We start from the raw sequence: 9,704 nt of genomic DNA, 5'->3' as shown, positions 1-9,704 counted from the left end.
TATTTAAAAAGTTAATCAATGAAAATGTAAACGTTCAGCAATAAATAGCTCTCTAATTTGTTGAGGAATTTTTGAAAGAAGGACAAAATCTTGAAATAAAATTTGGAATGGCCCGATTGTTCAAATCAATGATAAGGTAAAAAAATCAAAACCGGAATGATTGTGGATTTAAAAGCTGTTTAATTTATTTTTTTAACATAAGCGGCCGTTAAACCAAATTAAAAATAAATTGAAAAAATGTTGCTTGGTGGTAATTTTAAAAAAGATACGTTATTCACGTTACGTTACATTAAAAGTAATCCTTATAAATTATTAAAACATTTTTTAAGAATTTCAAATGATTGTATAACTTACATCAGTTTTTTCGTAGATTCGCGATAACTCGTGATGGTTACAAGCAAACTTTTTATGTTTGCATATCATTTTTTTTGTAATTGTCTGCTCTACAACTTTGTAGAACATTGTAACTCTAAAAAATAATCATGCAATGTTACAAAAAAAAACGTTACTTAATCCACCCTTAGGTGGTTGGTGCCTTCCTCACATTTAGAGGGTAATGCTATCCAAAATAGATACAAAAGGGCGGACCTTTTAGTGTTCTATAAACTTGATTCATTATTCATACCATCAGATTGGGTTGTCAGATCTTCATAATTCTGGGCACTAAGCATATAATTATAACTTTTGATAGGGTTGTCAGATCTGCAATCTATTGAACTCGTTGGAAAGGTCTTTTGATTACCTATCCAACGACAGGTCGCATGATAGATCCGGACAACATCCGGCCTCTAAAAAAATCATAAATAACACGTCCAATTTTAGATAAAAGTCCCTTTGACACCAAATCTCCATCTCATCACCGTTTCAGGCTGCATTTTATAGAAAAACATGTCTTTTTTCGCATGTTCAAAAATTGAAGGGGTCGTACCGCCCCTCCGTCACGAGATATCAAAAAAATTAAGCTTGGATTCGTGATCAAAGTTTAATGTAAATCGAAGAGGGGTCAGGGCAATTTTTTCCGATTTCGTGTGAGTTGGTGGAGAATTTTTATAATTCAAAATTCATCTGAATGTCTTAAAATCCGTTAATTTTTTTGTCTGATTTTTTTAACATTGATTTAAAAATATATCGTACAAACATTTTCATTCTTTGCTAAGAACTAAAACACAAATTACTACCTGTTGTCATCCCCCTTCTCCAACCCCACGCCACAGTTCCAAGTCATTGGCCGCGCCACGCGCCCTAGAACAAACAGGCCCGGAAATGAGCAAAACTTTTCCAATAATATTCAATCAGACTCACGTGGAAGGCACGTTTGCACGTGGAGCTTGGAAATTATTAGATTTATAGCATATCCTCATAAACCTTCATACACACGGCGGAGGTCGACTGATGTACAGCAAATCGCATTAATAGCCCGTGGCTCTTAAGGCAACTGGTTCCGGGGATAAAAGCTGGTGTAATTTGACTTGGGAGAAGGGGGTAAAATGAGCTTCTTTGTTCAAATTTATTTTCATATTTACAGAATTAAGTAAGCTGATTTTTTTCAGGTGCAACAAATACAAGCAAAATTTCATTCAACCCCGCTTAACCCCACCACCAAATCATGTGCAGAAATTACAACCTCTTGGGGAATATTGATGAAGCACTTCGCAACTCAACCGTCAACAGCCCACAGCAATTATTATTCTTTCCCTGTATCAGAAACACCAAACATCCCTCTACTGCTCCACACGGGCAGGGAAGGTGTTTAGTACCTTGTACTAGTCCCTCTTTGCGGAAAGTTCGAGCGTATGGCTCACATTGATGAGTAAACATAATTAGATCTTAATTGGTTTCGGCTCTCTCTGAGCTATGTAGTTGATTTATCTGGGAAGCAAGAAGTGGGTTGTTCTTATCAAGCTTGATTGAGGCTCGGGCCGATACACGTGTTCTCATCGAGAGGTTTTTGATAGTCAATTGGGATTTTGGTAGGGGATTGTGGATATTTAAGGGGTTTCCTAACCTAAAAGTTGCGACTTTAAGTCAGTTTGCGCGTAAAGTGCGCAAATTGCAAGGGTTGACGGACAGCTAATTACCGCAATTGTTTTTTGTTATTTGCCTTAAAGACGTAATTTTTTCTGTGTCAACAATCCAACCTTCCCCTACACGTAAAAATCCTTTATCCTGATCGATCTCGGGCTCATGCGGAGTAACCCCACGACGGTAAAGAATGATTGATTGGTTTAGGAGTCAGCAGAGGTTTCCGGTGATGTTGTATGTTGTAGATCCTTCTGCTCCTGGCATCCCCCCACCCACCTTAACTTTATCCAATCCTTGTCGACCCCGAAAACAACAGCACCCACACACACACACAGATGTGTGTAAGGATAACATTACTCCGGGAAAAACTTCCCCCGAAAACCTCGAATCTCACCTCGTGTGTGTGCGTTGTTTTTGTTCCTGCCCCGATATGGAGCATGAGATAAAGGATTCGACATTCCGGGCCTCCCCCGGTGTCTCTCTCTACTGACATTCCTGGCAGGCTGACGCATCGTCGAAGGATCCGGTTTCCTAATTGCTGTGTGTGGTGCCGAGGCCGATGTTTATCGAGAACAAGGTTAGGATATTGGCACAACCTGATGGGAAAGCGGAGGTGATTTTGGGTTTCTTACTAGTTTTTTTTAGAATAGGGTTAGTAGATCTGTGTTCATTTTTTAGCAGTCAAATTTTTATTAGTTAAATGTTTTTGTTAGGCATGTTTTCACAATAGAAATTATATTTTTAAAGTCTTGTTTCATTTTTCACATACTAATATTTAAGTTGTCTTTCGTATATGAGCAATCCTCCCTAAATTTCGAAAATGGTTCTATATTTATTTTTAGATTTGGCTCAAACTTCTTAAGGGTTGGTCCACCCATACAAGTTTTGATATAATTTTAAAAGCTGTACATACAAAAATTGTACGTAAATATTCGAATATCTGTATCTTTTGGAGGAATTTTCTAATCGATTTGGTGTCTTTAGCAAAATTGTGAGAAATATTTCAAAAATAGGTACACGGAAAAAATGTCGATAAAAATAAAATAGTACTCAAATTAAATAAATTAAAATTTTATAAATAATAAAATAAAAAAAATCTCAAATGGACCCAAATATTCGTTTTTCTTTTTCTCCAATTTGTTTCAAAATTTCATTTATGTTTAGTTTGGGGCACTTAAAAGACGTGTAGATAAACAAAGTTTAGCATTTTTGAAATTGTTTTTTTTTTGTTAGTAGGTCGAATACCGAGCTTAAAAAAAACTTTGTTATCCATTGGCTCTTACGTCTTTTGGAAAACAAATACGAGATTTTAAGAATTTTTCGAAAAAATATTTTCAAAAATTTACACTATTTAAAAAATTAAATCCGTTATTTTAAATCAAACTTTAATTTATCAAAATAACGGGGAAGAACTAGAAATTTCAAATTTGAATTTACATCAAAAACTAAAATTTCTATTTAGTCCAAAAATCCCAAAATGTTAATCCGCGCTCTTCAATAGTTCAAAACTTGCGGTTTTTGTCCCGAAAAATGAGCAGCACTGCTTAATCAATTTTGTCCAACTTATCTCAAAAGGTGACAAACATATCCAAAAATGAGATTTTCTTAAAATGGTTATTTTGCGCAGTTCAATTCTTGTGTGATAAGTAGGCTTAGTGATTTTTCACGCTCGAAAATTGCAAATTTCACGGGGACCCTGATTTCAAAACACCAAATTTCACGGAATTGTCGCGGATCGTGAAAAATGTTAAAATAACCATGAGAATCTTATGTAAAAATTACAGGAACTAATTTTCATGCTTCATTATATATTATTTTTCAATAAGCTTATAAAAATTCTTCACTAAATTTGAACGTGACATACAAAAAAAACTTTTTTTAATTTCCAAAAAAATCCATTGCATCATGGATAAGCACTATAAATATTTTGAAACGAAATGTAGGGCGTATTCTCAGTTGTTGAAATGCTTTTTTAAATATTCAACTAATATATCCAAAAAGTTTCAGCTAATTTGCTTCTATTTTAACTTTTTTACATTTTATAGAACAAAATGATTAAAATAACTTTAGTAAAGTAGTACAAGTAGTAAAAATATGTTCTGAGGATTTTTTCTCATTTTAAAAAAATATTTTTTTTTTAACTTCCAGGACTCAGCAAAAATCTGAATTGCTCTTTAAAGATCAGAAATACTATTCATTTAATCTTTTTATTAATTTCTTAAAATAAATCAATTCATTCTATGCGATCTTTAAAAAACTAATCACAAAATACCTGTTTAGTCAGTTTTAACATGTTTTGGTTAAAAAAGCCAACATTTAAAAAAAAAAAACTTTTTAGTATCAGAATAACTACAATCAAATGATTGATCATATCATTCTTGTGATAACTTGATGATTACGAGAATAAATTTTTTACTTTGATTGTTTTTTGTTAACATCATTTTTTTTGTGTACTTGTTGATGCGATAAGATGAGGTGGTTTTGTGCCTTTTTGAGAAAATGTCTTTTATCGATAACCAGACACAGCTCAAGGGGGCTTTTGTCCACCTCCAATAAAGAAAAAAAATAAAAAGTATTCGTAGTATTCACTTATCAGTAAAAGTTGCAAAAATTTTATGTAAATGTATGTTTTGCTACCAATTCTTCAAATGGCTGTTAAATTGAAAACTAATAAAATTTACTTAAAAAGTCTTCGTGGATGAAATATTTATTATGTTGTTATTTCTAAGCAATGATTTGAGAAATTAGTAAATTTCACGGGATTTCACGGAAATGTTCAAATTTCACGAATTTCACGCTGTCCGCGAAATCGTGAAAATTCACTAACCCTAGAAGTTAAATTTAGAGAAAGTATTTTTTTAAATAATAATTGCTATTTATTTTTTCTGAGAAGTCCTATGCAATACCTACACAGTAAAAAATATGTATTTTTGGAAGGTTGGAAGGCTTTTCTATGATGTAATTTTAAACCTCAATTCAGATTAAAAAAGAGACATTACACCAGAAAAGTGGTAAAATGGTACATTTTCAGAGGTAAAATTACACATTTTTTACTGACATAAAAGATGTAACTTTTTACCGTGTACAACTTTGCCCAAGGTCCAAACCGTTTATTATTTTAATTGACTTTATTATGGACAAAAAAATTTATTCAAGGAACACTTTCTTGCTCAATTCCTTAGGCAAGATCAAGCACCTGTGCTAATTTTGAACCCAATCGGTTAAGGTTTACCTCCTTAATGTTGTAATTTTACCTCAATTTAGACTCAAAAAGTGGCATTACGCCAGAATAATGGTAAAATTATACATTTTTAGAGGTAAAATTACAGGATCATCTCGGATTGCTTTGAGCACTTCGACAAAATAGTAGAGTGTTAAAATTTCACATTTAAAACGCCTCTTAGACAAATTAAAAAAATCGAAAATGTTGCCACTCTCCATACATTTTTTTCACGTACAACCTTCAACTACACGTACAACGTACACGTACAAACTTCAACTCCCAATAGCGACACCTAAGCCGATTTGGCACAAAATTGATTGGATTTTTCAAAATTTGCAATATTTGATTTTTGCTAAAAAGTTATTAGCATCTAAAAATGACAATTACCGCACGGACCTAGAAACAAATAATTTTAAACTAACGTGCGTGCTAGCATAACATTTTAGCAAAAAGTCCTAAAAATACGGTGTCTTCGGGATTTTTTTTTCCAAATTTAACGAAGATCTTAGTTCTGAGAATTGGTAAGAATTGCCTTTCTCCATTCATTATGACGATTATTCCCATACAAACGACAAACAAAAGGAAAATGTTCCATTGGTCAGAATAAGCTCAAATTTGGAATTTAGTCTAGTCATGGGCCAATCTTTGATTATTCAGGAGGTAGCCCCGAGTAGGCCCGGATTTGGACCACCCTAATGGACAGCTGCCAACATTGTTTGAAAACTTGACCAACTAAGGATGCAAAATGACTTCTTTAGTCATCAAAAAGTACACACAAAGTTGCACCCAAATATTCAAATTGTTTTAATTTTGCATTTCAAACCCATTTTTTTAATGTGGAAAAAGTAATGATGCATTTGGTTTCCTGTTAATTTATAATCATAAATGTTTCTTTTCATTCAAAATAAATAAATACAAAATAATTTGAATAAATCACATTGAATGCTTTTCCGCCCTTTTCAAATGTTGCTCCATCGTGTAAATGAATATTGTTATTCCAAGAAATATAAATGTTTAATAAAATGCCGTAGTAAGAACCTTTTTTAATTAATAAATTTAAAAAAATCATCAAATTTGGACAAGTAAAAATCGCGTAATAAACTTTGTAAATTTTGTATCAATTTTATGATGATAGGGTAACCTACCCCATACTAGAATCTCTCCCAACATTTCCCAACTTTGCTGTCTCAGCATCTCCCCTTGTGCGTGTGTGCGTATATGTGTTACGTTCTTACGTTCGCACACGGTGTGAGCAGGAGTTTCCATGTGGGAGTATCATGTTTACATTGCCATTTAGAAAGCAATCAACCCTAATCGATACTGTAATCCATCATATCAAATTCAGGTTCCTGTGTGAGATTGTGTGTGTGTGCATTGTCGACTATCGGGATTGCTGTTTTCCTGCGATTGGGAAAAGGGACGCCCAGGTTGCAAAAGGGCGGAACGCCGTGCCATGTTCCTTACACCGGAGAACGTTTTGTGGGCTGTCAGAGTACACTGAAATAAAAAAAAATACCAAATTCTAGGAATTTTGGCTCCTTTCCTTATTTAGTAATTGGGTTTTTTGGATTACTTAATAAGAAAAGGAGGAATTTAGGAATCTGGTACTTTTTTTTATTTCAGTGTAGTTACAGGGCAGGGTTGCCAATATTTACAAACTGAATAGTTCCAAATAAAAAACATTTTTTGAAGGTGTCACTTAAACTATTAAAAAATTGTAAAACTAAATTCGGTTACACTGGCAACCCCGCTTCAAATTCTCGAGCAAACTAGTTAAATTTCCCAGCCCTGTACAGTTACTTGCGGTGGGTTAGGTTAGGTGAAAGTCCCCGGCTGCCCGGGAGTCGGAAGTGCAAATATTGGCAGTCTCCTGACAGATGACTGTAGGGATTTCCCCGTGATGGGCCTGAAATGTCTACCTCACTGTGGTGTGGTCGGTCGGCCTCAGGATCTTCTTCCCTGGCGTTTAACTAAACACACACCGGTGAGGATAATGGATTAGTAAACGATTTACACTCAATTTGGGGTAGGAGGGATGAAGGGAGGAAAGTTAAATACAAACATCGATTAACAAGAAGGCAGTTTCACTGGAGAGTGTAAGACTACGTGCGTGCTTGTATTTGAGGGTAAACAACATACCTTCTCCGTTCCGGCTTGTTGATTTCGGTTAAACGAAGCCTGCGATAATGAACATGTTCTAGAGGTATTTAGAAGGAATATGAGGTGCGAACTGGATTTTAGAGCCTTTCAATTCCTATCTTAAAGATTTAACAACAATCCTAACTCGAAGTGTAGTCAAAATTTATTGTCAAGTTAAATGAGATGCAAAATTACAAAGCATCAAAAAAATGATACTCCCCGACGGGGAATCGAACCCCGGTCTCCCGCGTGACAGGCGGGGATACTGACCTCTATACTATCGAGGATGTGTTAAATTTAAACCGGGGAAATTTCGTCTTTTCGTCTCTTAATCACGGCTTAGCATGCGCTTAGTCACAGCTTCTAAAAAAGTGGTTATTGCGACGAGACAAATCTTGGCGGAATAATTTTATTTCTATTTTAACATATCCTCGATAGTATAGAGGTCAGTATCCCCGCCTGTCACGCGGGAGACCGGGGTTCGATTCCCCGTCGGGGAGTATCTTCTTTTTGGCCCTTTAAAGTCAAGTGAATGCAAATCATCCCAGCAGAGTTAATTAGACTTGAAATAGACAAGCTACCCTAAAACATGCCAGGGTCATAAATATATTATAATAAAAATACAAAAATACAAATAAATACAAAAATACAAAAATACAAAAATACAAAAATACAAAAATACAAAAATACAAAAATACAAAAATACAAAAATACAAAAATACAAAAATACAAAAATACAAAAATACAAAAATACAAAAATACAAAAATACAAAAATACAAAAATACAAAAATACAAAAATACAAAAATACAAAAATACAAAAATACAAAAATACAAAAATACAAAAATACAAAAATACAAAAATACAAAAATACAAAAATACAAAAATACAAAAATACAAAAATACAAAAATGCAAAAATACAAAAATACAAAAATACAAAAATACAAAAATACAAAAATACAAAAATACAAAAATACAAAAATACAAAAATACAAAAATACAAAAATACAAAAATACAAAAATACAAAAATACAAAAATACAAAAATACAAAAATACAAAAATACAAAAATACAAAAATACAAAAATACAAAAATACAAAAATACAAAAATACAAAAATACAAAAATACAAAAATACAAAAATACAAAAATACAAAAATACAAAAATACAAAAATACAAAAATACAAAAATACAAAAATACAAAAATACAAAAATACAAAAATACAAAAATACAAAAATACAAAAATACAAAAATACAAAAATACAAAAATACAAAAATACAAAAATACAAAAATACAAAAATACAAAAATACAAAAATACAAAAATACAAAAATACAAAAATACAAAAATACAAAAATACAAAAATACAAAAATACAAAAATACAAAAATACAAAAATACAAAAATACAAAAATACAAAAATACAAAAATACAAAAATACAAAAATACAAAAATACAAAAATACAAAAATACAAAAATACAAAAATACAAAAATACAAAAATACAAAAATACAAAAATACAAAAATACAAAAATACAAAAATACAAAAATACAAAAATACAAAAATACAAAAATACAAAAATACAAAAATACAAAAATACAAAAATACAAAAATACAAAAATACAAAAATACAAAAATACAAAAATACAAAAATACAAAAATACAAAAATACAAAAATACAAAAATACAAAAATACAAAAATACAAAAATACAAAAATACAAAAATACAAAAATACAAAAATACAAAAATACAAAAATACAAAAATACAAAAATACAAAAATACAAAAATACAAAAATACAAAAATACAAAAATACAAAAATACAAAAATACAAAAATACAAAAATACAAAAATACAAAAATACAAAAATACAAAAATACAAAAATACAAAAATACAAAAATACAAAAATACAAAAATACAAAAATACAAAAATACAAAAATACAAAAATACAAAAATACAAAAAATACAAAAATACAAAAATATAAAAATACAAAAATACAAAAATACAAAAATACAAAAATATAAAATACAAAAATACAAAAATACAAAAATACAAAAATACAAAAATACAAAAATACAAAAATACAAAAATACAAAAATACAAAAATACAAAAATACAAAAATACAAAAATACAAAAATACAAAAATACAAAAATACAAAAATACAAAAATACAAAAATACAAAAATACAAAAATACAAAAATACAAAAATACAAAAATACAAAAATACAAAAATACAAAAATACAAAAATACAAAAATACAAAAATACAAAAATACAAAAATACAAAAATACAAAAATACAAAAATACAAAAAT

General features: G+C 30.8%; 2 non-coding genes across 2 annotated transcripts; one reads left to right on the top strand and one right to left on the bottom strand.

Moving 5' to 3' along the window:
* Positions 1 to 7,599: 7,599 nt before the first annotated feature.
* Positions 7,600 to 7,671, bottom strand: Trnad-guc (transfer RNA aspartic acid (anticodon GUC)). Its single transcript has one exon. It is a non-coding gene; the product is annotated as a tRNA-Asp (tRNA).
* A 141-nt stretch (positions 7,672 to 7,812) lies between these two features.
* On the top strand, positions 7,813 to 7,884 carry Trnad-guc (transfer RNA aspartic acid (anticodon GUC)). Its single transcript has one exon. It is a non-coding gene; the product is annotated as a tRNA-Asp (tRNA).
* The last annotated feature ends 1,820 nt before the right edge of the window (positions 7,885 to 9,704 follow it).

This window comes from Culex pipiens, chromosome 1 (genome assembly GCF_016801865.2).
Source record: "Culex pipiens pallens isolate TS chromosome 1, TS_CPP_V2, whole genome shotgun sequence".
In the NCBI taxonomy this organism is placed as follows: Eukaryota; Metazoa; Arthropoda; class Insecta; order Diptera; family Culicidae; genus Culex; species Culex pipiens.
This window is presented reverse-complemented; position numbering and strand designations above follow the sequence as displayed.